General features: G+C 50.3%; 1 protein-coding gene across 3 annotated transcripts in view; it reads left to right on the top strand.

Moving 5' to 3' along the window:
* The window catches only part of GSE1 (Gse1 coiled-coil protein), a 592,607-nt gene that overhangs the window by 226,536 nt on the left and 349,790 nt on the right, over positions 1-16,281 (top strand). For all 3 annotated transcript variants that reach the window (XM_060254206.1, XM_060254205.1, XM_060254204.1), the window contains exon 2: positions 10,353-10,512. The gene's annotated coding sequence lies outside the window, so the exon portion shown is untranslated. The remainder of the gene's footprint in view (positions 1-10,352; positions 10,513-16,281) is intronic.

Here is a 16,281-nt window from a genome sequence, read left to right as displayed (position 1 = left end):
AAAGCTGCAGTACTGCAGTCCTAAGCTCTGCTCATGACCTGAGTTCAATCCCCGGTGGAAGCTGGGTTTTCAGGTAGCCGGCTCGAGATTGGCTCAGCCTTCCATCCTTCCGAGGTTGGTAAAATGAGTCCCCAGCTTGCTGGGGGGAAAGTGTCGATGACTGGGGAAGGCAATGGCAAACCACCCCATAAAAAGTCTGCCGTGAAAACGCTGTGAAAGCAACATCACCCCAGAGTCGGAAACGACTGGTGCTTGCACAGGGGGCCTTTCCTTTCCTTCATTAGCTTTCATTGCATGAGCCAGTTTGGCGTAGTGGTTAACTGTGTGGACTCTTATCCGGGAGAACCGGGTTTGATTCCCCACTCCTCCACTTGCACCTGCTGGAATGGCCTTGGGTCAGCCATAGCTTTCGTAGGAGTTGTCCTTGAAAAGGCAGCTGCTGTCAGAGCTCTCTCAGCCCCACCCACCTCACAGGGTGTCTGTTGTGGGGGGGGGGAGAAGATAGAGGAGATTGTAAACTGCTCTGAGCTTCTGATTCAGAGTCAAGGGTGGGGTATAAATTTGCAGTCTTCTTCTTCTTCGTTATGACTGTTGAGCAGGGGCTATGGCTCAGTGGCAGAGCATCTGTTTGGCATGCAGAAGGTCCCATCCCCAGCAGCATCTCTAGCTAAAAGGTTCTGGCAGCCAGTGGTGTGAAAGACCTCTGCCTGGGACCCTGGAGAGCAGCTGCCAGTCTGAGTAGACAACGCTGACCTTGATGGACCTAAGGTCTGATTCAGTACGAAGCAGCTTCATAGGTGTTCACTGCATGTGGCTACAGCCTCAGCAATGTGTGTGGGGCTTGGCAGAGTACAAGAGGACCGGGCAGATCTCTGCCCCAGAGAGTTTAACAGTCTGAACAGAAGTTCCCTCCCCGCATTTATCCAGGTAGGCAATGATTTGCCCAAGGCTGAGGTGGGATTCGATCCCTGCCCCTTTTTCACGGCCAAACCAGGCCCTCTGTCCGCATTGCTAGGCCTCCAAGCTTTCCCCAGTCACTCCGTAGTAACATTTAAAAAAAGGTAAAAGTAGTCCCCTTTTGAGCTGTGGTGCTGGAGAAGACTCTTGAGAGTCCCTTGGACTGCAAGAAGATCCAATCAGTCAGTCCTAAGGGAAATCAACCCAGACTGTTCCCTGGAAGGTCAGATGCTGAAGCTGAAGATCAAATACTTTGGCCACCAAATGAGAAGGGAGCACTCACTGGAGAAGACCCTGATGCTGGGAAAGACAGAAGGCAAAAGAAGAAGGGGATGGCAAAAGATGAAATGGCTGGACAGCGTTACTGATGTAACAAACACGAATTTGAGCAGACTTCGGAGGATGGTGGAAGACAGGAGGGCCTGGCGTGACTTTGTCCACGGGGTCGCAAAGAGTCGGACTCGACTGTGCAACTGAACAACAAGAAGTCCCCTGTGCAAGCGCCAGTCATTTTCGACTCTGGGGTGACTTTGCGTTCAGAACGCTTTCACGGCACGCTTTTTAACGGGGTGGTTTGCCATTGCCTTCCCAAGCTGGGTACTCCTTTTACTGACCTCCGAAGAATGGAAGGCTGAGTCAACCTTGAGCTGGCGACCTGAACCCAACTTCTGCCAGGATCGAACTCGGGTCGTGAGCAGAACTTGGACTGCAGTACTGCAGCTTTACCACTCTGCACCACGGGGCTGCTCATTCACTTCCTAGCAAGTGAGAAATCTCCCCACTAGGGATCCCAGCCTCTGTGCTCCTGGCTGGTGGGTTTGCAAGTCCCTTCCTTGCTTGAAAGCTTCTGCAGGACATGCCTGTCTTCTCTCCAGATCAGCCTGGCATGCCCGCCCCTGCCTTCCCCTCCCTTTCCCTTCCACCCTGGTTAACCTGAAATTGCCTCATTACCTTCAATGACCTCCCGAAACCTCCGGTAGGTCGTAGCTATTTTAGAGAGAGGCCACCGGGGAAGCGGGGCTTGGGAAAATCAGGCCGGCAGGAGAGCTGAATTCCGGGACTGGCAGAGGTTATGCAAAGGAAGCCAATTTGCATTTGTGTCCTTCCACTTATTCTGTTTCTGCTGATCCTGGGGAAGGCTGTTGGAGCAAATATTACCTGCACTAAGAGCATAGGGGATTCCTGGTGCCACCGCATGAGGACTAGACACCTGATTTGTTTTGTATTTTTTGTAAGTGTGTGTATGCATGTGTGTTCACGTGCACCTGGAAGTCATGGCGACCTCTGGTGACCGACCCTGACTGGGGGCCTGGAAGATATCCAGGGAGGTGGCTGAATACAGCCTGCCCCTGCCTCCTTACTGCTGGTATTTCAAGGAGAAGAAGATAGAGGAAGAAGATATTGGTAACGAAAAAAATTATCACAACCAGCTTACAGACACAACTGGTCTCCATAGCTCCTGTTTCGCATTACTGCTTTATCCAAGCCAATTTCCCTATTTGTAAAAAAGAAATTTACACATTAGAATAAGGGTACATCATACTTCTTGCGTTTCTTATAATACATCTGTAAGAAGAAATGTAAGAAGTATGATGCACCGTTATTCTAATGTGCTAATTTCTTTTTATAAATAGGAAAATTAGCTTGAATAAAGCAGTAATGCGAAACAGGAGCTATGGAGACCGGTTGTGCCTGTAAGCTGGTTGTGATAATTGATTTTTTTTTAAATACCTCCTGCATACGTTGTGCAAATCCGGAATATCTATGAACTTTTATGAAAGCCTGGATTGATGAACTTCTAGAAATTTTGGAATTTTTTGATATGAATAAATTAATTTTCTACAGTAATTTAAAAAATCATCTTTATCAGACATTGAAAACATTTTGTACTACACAAGAGGTATCCTATACACGGAGCTATTGCTTCCCTTCTAATCTTTTGTCCGTGTGGCTTTTGTTGTGTTGCACAATCCCCAGGTGGGGGCAGGGTATCCCTGGTTTGGAGGCCCTCCTTCCCCCCCCCCCCCGTTTCAGAGTCATCAGAAAGCAGGGGGAGGGAGGGAAATGTCTGCTGGGCACTCCATTATTCCCTATGGAGACCGATTCCCATAGGGTATAATGGAAAATTGATCCATGGGTATCTGGGGCTGTGGGGGGGCTATGTTTTGAGACAGAGACACCAAATTTTCAGCTTAGCATCTGATGCCTTCCCCCAAAACACCCTCCAAGTGTCAAAAAGATTGGACCAAGGGGTCCAATTCTGTGAGCCCCCAAAGAAGGTGCCCCTATCCGTCATTATTTCCAATGGAGGGAAGGCATTTATAAGTGTGCAGTCCCTTGAAATGTGATTGCCAAACTCCCTTTCGAGTTCAATTATGTATGTCTCAACCTTGTTCCTGGCTCCACCCTCAGTGCCTCCTGGGTCCACCCCCAGAGTCCCCAGATATTTCTTGAATTGGATTTGGCAATCCTTGGGGGGGGGATCCACAGTGTCACCTGTGTACTTTGGGATCTCTTGGCTCCCCCAAGGGGCCAAGTGTCCCAAGTCCCTTGAGCTGTCCAGGCATCCGGGTGATTCTATGAGTTGTCAGCCAGCTGGGAGTCAGGAAGTGCTGACATTCAGAGCGCCGGCTGTTTGTGCGGGTCATTACCATAAGGCCCCCATAAATCGAACTGTTCCAGGAAACGAACGGGGAATTTATGCTTTTTGCTCCTACGTGTCCCTCCCTGAACCAAAGAGCTCCGCAGCCCGAGTTTGCATGCCATTTGTCTTGCTTAGTTGCCCCAGTTTTAGAGGATTAATCCTTTTTTAAAAAAAAATTGGATTATCCTAAAATTCCTTTCTAGAAGGCAACCCCTAGCTTGCCGGCTCATAAATCAGAATGAGGGTATGTGTGTGGGGGGGGGGGCGGGGTGCTTCCCAGCTCTGACCTGCATGGCTTCCGTTGCCCAAGGCTTTTCTTTCCATTTGCCAGTGTTGCTTTTCTGATCCTCTGTAAAACCTGGAGCTCAGGCATACCTTTTCTGGCAGGCCACGGAGCCCCTTCTTGGCATGCAGAAGGCCCTGAGTTCAAATCCTGCCATCTCGAGTGAAAGAATCTTTGAGGACAGGTGTTAGCAGGCCTTGGATTCAGTGGGAGCTCACAGGAGCACAGCTCCTGAACCGTTCTGAGAGTTCCTCCTGCTCCTTCTGAGCGTTCCACCTCCTTGTCCATTGAATAGTAGGTGCAGCTGCATAACAATCCCTGGATGAGCTCCACCACCTATTTCTCTACTAAACGACCCCTGGGTATTAGGAAAGACGCTTCCCTGGTTTGGGCCCTGGAGAATGCGTGTTGCCCTGGAGAACTGTTACCAGGCTGAGAGCAGACACCGACAATCCGTATAAGGCACCTTAGTTTGTTCACACGTGTTCTGGATAAGAAAGTACTATGGAAGGAACAGTGCGTCGCTTCTCAAAGGAAAGGTTTTGGGGCTTTTGGAGAAAGAGCGCTCTTGGCTTCTCCCCTGCGAGTCGTCTGTGGTTAACGCTGTCATCTTGGAAATTCTGTATGGAGCCCATTCTGCAGCCTGCTTGAGTTATGCTGATGAAGTCATTGAGCATGCTTGTTCATTTGTGTTGTTGCCAGGCCTCATTTTGGGCAGGAGCAGACAGGAGCAGAGTTCCAGAACCTCTACATTTTATTGTGCTCTTTCCTTCTTACCCCCACCCCCCAAATACTTGCTTCTGGGCTCCATGGTTCCAACCCCCCTGTGAGAATTTTGCTGAACTCTGAGATTTGACAAACTTTCTAGTATTATTCCCCACAAAAATGGGAAAATTACCAAAACGTATAAAGCAGACAGATGGAAATCTTCCTCGTGCCACTGTGGCCACAGAGGAGAAAGTAATTTCCAAAGCATGATGAGAGTAAGGCAGGGGTGGCCAACGGTAGCTCTCCAGATGTTTTTTTTTGCCTATAACTCCCACCAGCCCCAGCCAGCATGGCCAATGGCTGCGGCTGATGGGAGTTGTAGGCAAAAAAACATCTGGAGAGCTACTGTTGGCCACCCCTGGAGTAAGGTATTATTATGACACTTATAATCCAAGAAGCGTTTTAAGGTGGATGCTGAGCTGATAATAATTTAGTACACCTTCCGGTGAAGTCAGGGTGTGTGTGGCATATGCAAATGAGTTATGATAATGAGCTCTGGCACCTCTTCTTCTGGTTTTCACCTTGCTCCTAAATTGATTCACAGCAATCTCAGGTGTGATAGATAGTTGTCTAGCTGCTCCTATTTCCCCTCTGACTTTTCTGGTGGCATTTGTGACCTGGAAGGAGAGGAGCATGGGTCATTGGTGTATGTGGGCATGGAGCAAGGGTCTCTGGGGATGTACGTGTGTGTGTGTTGGGGGGTATTTGTGAAATTTCTGCATTGTGCAAGGGGTTGGACCCTGGAAGTCTCTTACAACTCTTTGATTCTATGAGTTGTCAGCCGAATGTGGCACTGGGCATGTTGAGTAAAAATAGCACAGTTTGGTGTAGCGGTTATGAGCAGTGGACTCTAATCTGGAGAACCGGATTCAATTCCCTATTCCTCTACATGAAGCCAGCTGGGTGACCTTGGGTCACTCATAGCCCTTTCAGAGCTCTCTCAGCCCAGAAAATAAGTCTAGCTTACAAGAAAAAGAGCTAGGACTTGAGACTGCCAGACAATCTTTGGATCTCCTGGATGTACTACACAGAATGCCATATGATGATGATTTGATAATGCACAATGATACACAGCGGCTATTAGCCGCAGTGTATTGTTGGAACTCTCTGTCTGGGGCAAGTGATGCTCTGCATTCCTGGTGCTTGTAGGGGAACAGTGGGAGGGCTTCTAGCGTCCTGTCCCCCACTGATGGAGCGCTTGATTGCATCTGGGTTTTTTGGCCACTGTGTGACACAGAGTGTTGGACTGGATGGGCCATTGGCCTAATCCAAAATGGCTTCTCTTATGTTCTTATGTGACACAGGGTGTTGGACTGGATGGGCCATTGACCTGATCCAACATGGCTTCTCTTATGTGACACAGAGTGCTGGACTGGATGGGCCATTGGCCTGATCCAACATGGCTTCTCTTATGTTCTTCTGTGACACAGAGTGTTGGACTGGATGCACCAGTGGCCTGATCCAACACGGCTTCTCTTATGTTCTTACATTGTGTGTGTCTCAGTCCTTGTAGGTCAATTCCCTTCCTGTGGCCACTAGAAATGCTTATCACAGACTTCCAGGCCCTGCTGTTACACCCATGCCGTTTCCTTCAAAATAAAAAAGTCTGCCATCGGAAAGCTGTTTTATATGCTCAGAGTCTGCAGTTCTTCTGTGCTCATGTGGAACTGCAGCTCGCAGACACACAGCCAAGCTCATGCCGGGAAGAGTGAAAGGACTCCGCCAGATAGGGCTTAAGTTGACTTTGGGAAGAGGTGAAATAAGGACTGGGTGGAGCGCCCTGCACCTGTTTGCCGTTCCTACCATTCCTCTGGCTGCAACAGACACTGCCTTTGATCTGGCAAGGCCTGCAGGGCAGGACTTGGCTGCTTTGCTGAGAACCGCAGCGGTGGCGTTGCACGGCTGGCTTCAGGAGGGCTAAACGTGGGAGGGGAAGGCCCTAGAACAGAGCGTGCGCCTGCAGTCTGGAACAGGACGGTTCAGGACAATCCTGCGCTGTCAACCAAGTCAGGCTCTCGTGGCCCTCTGGCCAAGTTTCCTCAGAGACGTGTCTTCTCTTTCTTTCCAGGCTGTGTTGAAAATGCGTTTTGCAGAGAATTGTGTAAGTCACAGGCTCGGTGCGCAGATTGCGCATGCTGCCGCTTTACTCAATGAAATTGCTGAGCAGACAGGTTAAAACGGATAAAAGGAAGTCCTTCTTCACCCAAAGGGTGATCAACATGTGGAATTCACTGCCACAGGAGGTGGTGGCGGCCACAAGCATAGCCAACTTCAAGAGGGGGTTAGATAAAAATATGGAGCAGAGGTCCATCAGTGGCTGTTAGCCACAGTGTGTGTGTGTGTGTGTGTATAAATATTTTTTTTGGCCACTATGTAACACAGAGTGTTGGACTGGATGGGCCACTGGCCTGATCCAACATGGCTTCTCTTGTGTTCTTATGTGACAGAGAGTGTTGGACTGGAGGGGCCATTGGCCTGATCCAACATGGCTTCTCTTATGTTCTTATGTGACACAGAGTGTTGGACTGGATGGGCCATTGGCCTGATCCAACATGGCTTCTCTTGTGTTCTTCTGTGACACAGAGTGTTGGACTGGATGGGCCATTGGCCTGATCCAACATGGCTTCTCTTATGTTCTTATGTGACACAGAGTGTTGGACTGGATGGGCCATTGGCCTGATCCAACAGGGCTTCTCTTATGTTCTTATGACACAGAGTGTAGGACTGGAGGGGCCACTGGCCTGATCCAACAGGGCTTCTCTTGTGTTCTTATGTGACACAGAGTGTTGGACTGGATGGGCCATTGGCCTGATCCAACAGGGCTTCTCTTGTGTTCTTATGTGACACAGAGTGTTGGAGTGGATGGGCCATTGGCCTGACCCAACATGGCTTCTCTTATGTTCTTACTCACAGCTGCTGCTGCAGCTAAAAAATAAAAGAAAGAAGAAGCTCTAAGCACTGTTTAATGTGCCTCAATGGTTTAAGGTATCAGACATAGTCATTTTAATGTTTGGAATGTTTTGGTTTTTTTGCTGTTTGACGTGTTTGGATGTTCACCGCCTTTGGGACCCCTGAGTTGGGTTGAGAGGCAGCCTGGAAATGACCTATATCAGGGGTGGCCAAACTTGTGTAACGTAAGAGCCACATAGAACAGGGATGGCCAACAGTAGCTCTCCAGATGTTTGTTGCCTACAACTCCCATCAGCCCCAGCCAGCAGGGCCATGTTTTATGGGAGTTGTAGGCAAAAAACATCTGGAGAGCTACAGTTGGCCACCCAAGACATAGAATAAACATCAGATGTTTGAGAACCACAAGACAGGAACGTCAGTTGTTTGAGAGCTGCAAGACAAGGAGGGAAGGTAGATGGGGGAGAGAGAGGTAGAAGGAAGGCAACTTTAAATGCATTCTCCAAGCTCTGGCATGGCTTGGAGAAGTGATTTAAAGAGAAAAATGCCTTCTCCAAGCTGGCCAATTGAGCAGCGTGGGCTTCGAGAGCCACACAAGATGTGTGAAAGAGTCACATATGGAAGAATTGGCCCTTGTTGATGGAAGTATCGCTGCTGTGATGGAGGCTGCACATTACTGGTTGCTGGCTCAGAGTGCAGTGAACCAGGTGGATGTAAGCTGACACATAGTCAGTGCAATACTGGGCAATGCATGCAGTCTTGCTAACTGGGCAAGAGAGATTGATTTTTTGAGAGCTGCAGTGCTTAGAATGTCAGACTGGGAGTCTGGGAGACCGAGATTTGAATCTCCAGCTTGCCGTGGAAGCCTGTTGCATGACTTTTGGGCCAGCCACACTCTCAGCGTAGCTCCCCAACAACCCTACGAGGCGGGTTAGGCTGAGAGAGAGTGACGTATCCAGCCTTGAACCAAAGCACTGTAGGGCCAGAGAAAGGTCATTTCTGCCACTTCCTTTTCTGTATGGTGTAGCTGTTGAAATGCTGGACTAGGATCTCTGGGCGTCCCAGGTTTGAATCCCCATGGAAGCTAACTGGGGTGACCTTGGGCCAGTCACTTGCTCCCAGCCTGACCAACTTCTCAGGGTTGTTGAGACGTTAAGATGGAGAAGAGGAGAACAATGTAAACCACTTTGGTTCTCCACTAGGGAGAGAGGAGGAGGAAGAGGAGGAAATTGGATTTTTACCCCACCCTTCATTTTGGAGACTCAGAGCAGCTTACAATCTCCTTCCTTTTCTTTCCTCACAACTGACACCCTGTGAAGTAGGCGGAACTGAGAGAGCTGTGACTGGCCCAAGGTCACCGAGCAAGCTGCATGTGGAGGACTGGGGAATCTCACCTGGTCCTCCACTGCTCTTAACCACTGCACCAGACTGGGTTATATTTTTTTTTCCTTCCTCTTCCAAAATACTAGAACTGGAGGGCATCTAGTCAAGCTGACGGGCAGTAGGTTCTGGCCAGACAAAAGGAAATGCTGCTTTAGACAGAGAGTAATTAAACTGTGGAATTTGCTACCAGAGGCTGTCGTGATGGCCGCAGGAATAAACAGCTTGAAAAGGGAATTAGATTCACAGAGGATAAGTCTGTTAGTGGCTACTAACCATGGTGCCGGAGGGGATCCTCCACATTCAGAGGCACTAAACCTCTGACTCGCAGGGCCAGAAGGCACGACTAGGGGAAGGCCTCAGCCTCTACGCCGTGTTGTCAGCTGTCCAGAGGAACTGGTGGGATGCTGGACCAGACGGACTTTTACTGTGATCCAGCAGGGCTCTTCTGATGTTCTTATCAGAGGAAGGCCTTGGTTTCTGTTTCCTGTTGTTGGCCCTCCAGAGGAACTGGTTGGCCACTGTGTGAGAGACAGGATGCTGGACTAGATGGGCCCTCACTGGTCTGATCCAGCAGGGCTCTTCTGATGTTCTTATGAAGGCCTCAGTCTCTGCCCTGTTGTTGGCCCTCCAGAGGAACTGGTTGGCCACTGTGTGAGACAGGATGCCGGACGGCATGGACCCTCCCTGGTCTGACCCAGCAAGGCTCTTCTGATGTTCTGATGAAGGCCTCAGCCTCTGCCCTGTGGTTGGCCCTCCAACAGGAACTGGTTGGCCACCGTATGAGGCAGAAGGCTGGACTAGAGGGACCCTCACTGGTCTGATCCAGCAGGGCTCTTCATAAGAACATCAGAAGACCTCAGCCTCTGCCCTGTGGTTGGCCCTCCAACAGGAGCGGTTGGCCACTGTATGAGGCAGGAGGCTGGACTAGAGGTACCCTCACTGGTCTGATCCAGCAGGGCTCTTCTGATGTTCTTATGAAGGCCATAGCCTCTGTGCCCTGTTGTTGGCCCTCCAGAGGAACAGGTTGGCCACTGTGTGAGACAGGATGCCGGACTGGATGGACCCTCACTGGTCTGATCCAGCAGGGCTCTTCTGATGTTCTTATGAAGGCCTCGGCCTCTGTGCTCTGTTGTCGGCCCTCCAGAGAAACAGGTTGGCTGCTGTGTGAGACAAGATGCTGGACTAGATGGACTATTGGTCTGACCCAGCAGGGCTTTTCTAATATTCCTATAAACAAATAATTCCTACTTCCCTGCCCCCTAAAAGTCAGATTGTCCAGCTCCTGATGGGAGCAGCTGATTCACAAGTGTGCGCGTTTTGTGGTGAGACTTGGCCACCCGTCTGCAGAGCCGATCTCTCCCATTTCCGGAAAGAGCACTCACAGCTTTCCTCTCTGGGTTTTCATTGCAGGCACCGGCCTTTTCTCTCGAGACACCCGCTGCCCAGCTGCCTGCCACCGAGTTGGCCCCACGCCCACCAGGCACCGTGGAGAGCGCAGCTGCAGGGAACGGAGTGGCCACGGATCACAGGGCCAGCGTGGATGCGGAGGGCGCAGCCCAAGGACCCACAAGTAAGTGTCCTCTTTGTCATCTCCATCTGAAGCGTGAGCCCGCCGGCGAGGTGGTAGACAGGAGAGCATTTGTACCGGGCGCCCGAGCAGGCGGTGCCGAAGTCAAGCTGGAGGAAGTGGAGGGGATTGAGTCAGATGACAGTCATTGGGGAGGCGGGCCCACAGGAAGTGATGTAAATCTGGGCGAGGCTTGAGAATTATGAGACGGGGCTTGAGAATTACGACTCTCCTGTTTGAGAGTCGGGTAAGGTTCTGGCTTTCTCTCTCTTTTGGACCAGTTAAGAATGCAAGTGTCTATTTTCAGATGGTTTTAGTGTTGGTCTGCAGTAGAAGCGTACAGATTCGAGTTCAATAGCAGCTTAGGGACCAACAGAGGCTTCAGGGTGTAAGATTACAAGAGTCAACGCTGCCTTCATCAGATACACTTAGGAATGGAGATCCCAGCGTTGACTGTCAAAAGCTCATACCCTGACCCTGGGCTTTTTTTTGTAGCAGGAGCTCCTTTGCATATGAGGCCACACCCCCCGATCATAGACTCATAGAGCCGAAGGGACCTCCAGGGTCATCTAGTCCAACCCCCTGCACAATGCAGGAAACTCACAAACACCTCACCCTAAATTCACAGGATCTTCATTGCTGCCAGATGGCCATCTAGCCTCTGTTTAAAAACCTCCAAGGAAGGAGAGCCCACTACCTCCCAAGGAGGAAGCCTGTTCCACTGAGGAATCACTCTAACGGTCAGGAAGTTCTTCCCCATGTTGAGCTGGAAACTCTTTTGATTTAATTTCAACCCATTGGTTCTGGTCCTACCTTCCGGAGCCACAGAAAACAATTCCACACTATCCTCTATATGACAGCCCTTCAAGTACTTGAAGATGGTGATCATATCCATCAGCGCCAGGCTATCTGGAAAAACAAACCACAAAAAGGAACCAAACAAAGCACCAAGGTCCAGACTGGTTTGTAGCAAATTCGTGGTTCAGTTCGTCGTGATGTAGCCAATCCTCTAAGAGCTCATAGGGCTCTTAGTACAGGGCCTACTGTAAGCTCCAGGAAGACTGGCTACATCAAGAGTGTGTGGCCTATTATGCAAAGGAGTTCCTGTTCCAAAAAAACACACCCTGCCCTGAAACCCTTGTTAGTCTCTTAAGGTGCTATGGATTTGAATCCAGGTCAGGCGGCCATTTTGCGACTGTTGTTGTGCCCTGAAACTGAGGCTCCCGCAGAACCAGGCAGCAAAGTGGATTTCGCATCAACCCGATTTGAGCTGGTTTTGGTGATCAGCAACTTCCTAGGCTGAGGGCTACCCTTGGCCAGAGGAGCCCGTAATCCAACAGCCAAAGCTCTCTGCATGTTCCATTTCCCGCTAATGGCCTCTCTCATCGCCTTCAGTGTCAGCGAAGTAGGACACGCCTGAGCTTCCAGCGCCCCAAAACAAGGCCTGGCTGGGTGCCGTCTCCGTGGAGTTTGGTATCCTCCTGGTCAGGAGTGGCGACATTCTTGGAGCAGGCGTCTTGTTCCTCACCTTGGCTGGTTCCCAGAAGCCCTGCGGGGCTTGGGGAGCAGCACCTAGCTTCAGCTTTCCTCTTTGGGCGGCTTGCGGAAGGGAGAGGCACTGAGACACTGGGGCAGCCAGAGTTTTGGGGAAAGGGATGCCATTGGCAAATCGAAGCGCAAGGAAGCTGAGATTCCTAGTCGAGCGCCAGTTTTTTTTATTGCCTCCAGTGTGACAGCGCTGGAGACTGAATTTGTGTGTTCGCACAGTGAGGGGAGGGATTAGGCGTGGAGAGTCTTTCTCCTACCCTTGTACTGTTCGCTTGTATAAATGTTTCCGAGGAATGTCTCTGTCTACGACAAGGGTGTCTAGAAAGCAGAGATGCCTGCCTTGCCTGGCCCCAACCTGTTGGAATCAGCTCCCTATGGAGATCCGGGCCCTACCTGGCTTGTTAGCCTTTTGTAGAGCCTGTAAAATGGAGCTGTTCTACCAGGCTTTTGGATGAGGCGGCGGGCATCTACTTGTTAGATCAGTCGGCCTCCCCTGCGGTACCACACTGTGCTGCCACACTACTGTGCCATTCTGCTATATCATTCTGTTGGACCATCCTGCTGGACTACTAACTCGCTATTGTAACTGATCTTATTGTGATTTTATTGACATTTATTGTGCTTTTATTATCATCTATATTGATGTACTCTGCCCTGAGCCTCCATAGGGGAATGGGCAGAATATCGATAAACTATTGATAATAAAGATATAATAATAATCTTGCCGGAAGAGAGAACCCGAGAAAGGGGTGAGAGATGGCATTCGGAAATGGCGATGGATCAGCATTGCCTCTAAGCCGAGTGACTGTGCTGGCTGACAAGTTTTTTTAGCACCTGGTTCCCATGGTGCAGAGTGGTAAAGCTGCGGTACTGCAATCCTAAGCTCTGCTCACGACCTGAGTTCGATCCCGGTGGAAGCTGGGTTCAGGTAGCCGGCTCCAGGTTGACCCAGCCTTCCATCCTTCCGAGGTCGGTCAAAGGAGTCCCCAGCTTGCTGGGGGGAAAGCGTAGAGGACTGGGGAAGGCAATGGCAAACCACCCCGTAAAAAAGTCTGCCGTGAAAACGTTGTGAAAGCAACGTCGCCCCAGAGTCGGAAACGACTGGTGCTTGCACAGGGGACTGCCTTGACCTTTAGGAGCCCCATGGTGCAGAGTGGTAAAGCTGCAGTACTGCAGTCCAAGCTCTCTGCTCACAAGCTGAATTCGATCCCGGCAGAAGCTGGGGTCAGGTAGCCGGCTTCAGGTTGACTCAGCCTTCCATCCTTCCGAGGTCGGTAAAATGAGTCCCCAGCTTGCTGGGGGGGAAAGTGTAGGCGACTGGGGAAGGCAATGGCAAACCATCCCGTAAAAAGTCTGCAGTGAAAACGTTGTGAAAGCAACGTCACCCCAGAGTCGGAAAAGACTGGTGCTTGCACAAGGGACTACCTTTACCTTTTCACACATTTTTGTCTTACCTCAGGAAGGATAGCTGCAGAGCAAACTAATTTATGCAGTAGCTCACAACTTTAATGTCAGTAGCTCACAAAAACTCACAAGACATAAGAACATAAGAGAAGCCATGTTGGATCAGGCCAACGGCCCATCCAGTCCAACACTCTGTGTCACACAGTGGCAAAAAAATTTATATATATATGCACACACACTGTGGCTAATAGCCACTGATGGACCTGTGCTCCATATTTTTATCTAAACCCCTCTTGAAGGTGGCTATACTTGTGGCCACCACCACCTCCTGTGGCAGTGAATTCCACATGTTAATCACCCTTTGGGTGAAGAAGTACTTCTTTTTATCCATTTTAACCTGTCTTTACAGCTTAGAGGGAGTATTGGCGATGATGCACTCCCCCCCCCCCCCAGCTTTCACTTGAAGGTGCCAGAAAAAGTCTCTCCTCGACTAAAGGACGCAGTTTGCCTTGGGATAGCGTAGAGAAGGGATAGAGTAGAGCAGGGGTGTCCAACTCATTTGTTACGAGGGCCGAATCTGACAAAAATGAGAACTTGTTGGGCCGGGCCGAGTGTGTCATAAAATGTAATGCCAGTAGCAGAGATATCTTTATAAAAGATACAGACAAATACAATTAAAAATTTTGTATCTCTTCAGTGTGATCGAGGGAACTGGGCAAAGGAAGCTCTGGCTGTTTCCCTCTCCAGGGGATGAGGAAGGGGCGAAGCCTCAGCCAATAGAAGGAAAAGAGGTTTGGCTCAGTAGCTCTGCTGTGCAATTGTGAGAGCCTGGCAAAGGAAAACATTCCTCCTCCCTTCCTCCCCAAGGGAGGAGCCTCAGCCAATGGAGAAAATAGAGGTTTTGCTCTGTAGCTCCTGTGCAGTTGAGCAAGCTTGGTAAAGCAAGCTGTGACACAGAAGGAAAGAAGAAGAAGAATATCACATTCTCAGAAGAAGAGTGCAGATTTACTGTATACCTCACCCTTCTTTCTGAATCAGAGATTCAGAGCAGCTTACAATGTCCTATATCTTCTCCCCCCACACCCTGTGAGGTGGGTGGGGCTGAGAGAGCTCTCCCAGAAGCTGCCCTTTCAAGGACAACTCCTGCGAGAGCTATGGCTAACCCAAGGCTGTTCCAGCAGCTGCAAATGGAGGAGTGGGGAATCAAACCCGGTTCTCCCAGATAAGAGTCCGCACACTTCACCGCTACAGCAAACCGGCTCTCAGGAGAGAGGGAGAAGAAAGCAGATTTGCTCGTGGGCCTAATAGGAACCCTCCGGGGGCCTTATTCAGCCCCCGGGCCACACGTTTGACACCTAAGGGTTAGAGCTTCAGCATCCACTCTGTTTGGCTAAAGGGTTATACTATTTCTCTTCCTTCCATGGCTTGGAGGGAGGCAAATTGAAGCTGCACAAACTTGTGGTTTGCCTTTTACGGCCAGAGCCTGGTAGGCGATTCTCCCGCGCTCTGGTGGGCCACCAAGCCCAGCACCCTCACGGAGAGGCCTAGAAATGGTTGGCAGAGCTCCCTGCACTTGCTCTGGTGCTGCCGTTTCACAATAAGGGCTTGGAGAGCTCTTTGGCAGCGGGCGAGCTTTTAACTGCCAACCTGCTGGGCGCAGGACCCCCCGGCCTGGAAAGGGACTACGTGAAGCTGGCGGTGCTAATTACCGTAGTTGCTTGGGAGAGGCACAGAGGAACGGTTTGTTAGATGCCTGCTGTATTTTATCCGCCGGCTCCTTGAGATGGGGCCTTTGTGTTCCTGGGCTGGAACTTGGCTGGCTGATTGAGGAGGAAGAAGACGCCAGAGCCCTTGCAGGCTGTGCGTGGGTGAGCCAAGGTTACCAACGGAGGCTGGCTGTGCTTCAGGGGTCCTTCAAGAAGCCCCTTCCTCCATCCATTTATGTCCCTCCGCCTTACCCGCAGGGGGATGCAAGGGTTCTGGGGAGTTTTTGCCCAGCGTGTAACGCTAAATGTATACATTTTCGGATGGGAAGTTGGGTCCTTGTTATAAGAATGGCAGTGTAGAATTTTTGAGGAATAAAAAAATAGATTAATGCATGTGAGTGTCGATACCTTAGGACTTGCAGTCTTTGTTTGTGTGTGTGTGTGTGGCACTCCCAGCCAAGTATGCGGAAGGGACTGCCTGAACAACACAGTTGGTATAAAACATTTGGCTCACAAAGGCACTGAGAAAGCTACGAATGCGTTGAACTAGAAGAAAGGGGGCAGGAAATAGCGGACTTTGGCTCGCTGCTGCGTCGTCGTACATTAGAGAAGGCAGAAAGGGAACGGCGCTTTTTAAAACCTTATGTGAATTGCCGATCGAGGGTGTTTGTTGCTTTTCTGCTCTATAACAAAAACTGCAGGTTTTTTTAAAGTGGAAAACGGAGCAAGCGGGTAAGGGGGTCAGTAGGGGTGGGCAGAAGGGTTTTAGGCAGTGTGGCTTTTAGCAGGGGAAAGAGAGAAGGGGGTGATCGGTTGGCACTTCCTGGGGTGAGTTTCTTGCAGCCCTGACCGGGTGTCCAGAGGAGAGGCCTTTCTCCCTGACTTACCTCTGGACTCTCTGTAGGGAACCACACTACAGACAGCTCAGCCCGCAGCGGTCTGTGTCAGTGCCGTGGGAAACCAGCAGGGGGAAGAACATGGTTCGTTTCCTGGCATGGCCTAGAGTTCTAGGCATGAGGGAGACAGCGAGAGATCTTCCAGTTCCTTCTGTCCACATCGTTCAGAATTTGCAGTTGCGTCCCGTGTCCTTTTGGCAAAGACATGTTAAACTGAA

This window comes from Heteronotia binoei, chromosome 14 (assembly GCF_032191835.1).
Source record: "Heteronotia binoei isolate CCM8104 ecotype False Entrance Well chromosome 14, APGP_CSIRO_Hbin_v1, whole genome shotgun sequence".
In the NCBI taxonomy this organism is placed as follows: domain Eukaryota; kingdom Metazoa; phylum Chordata; class Lepidosauria; order Squamata; family Gekkonidae; genus Heteronotia; species Heteronotia binoei.
The sequence above is the reverse complement of the archived record's forward strand: the minus strand, read 5'-3'. Positions and strand labels throughout refer to the sequence as shown.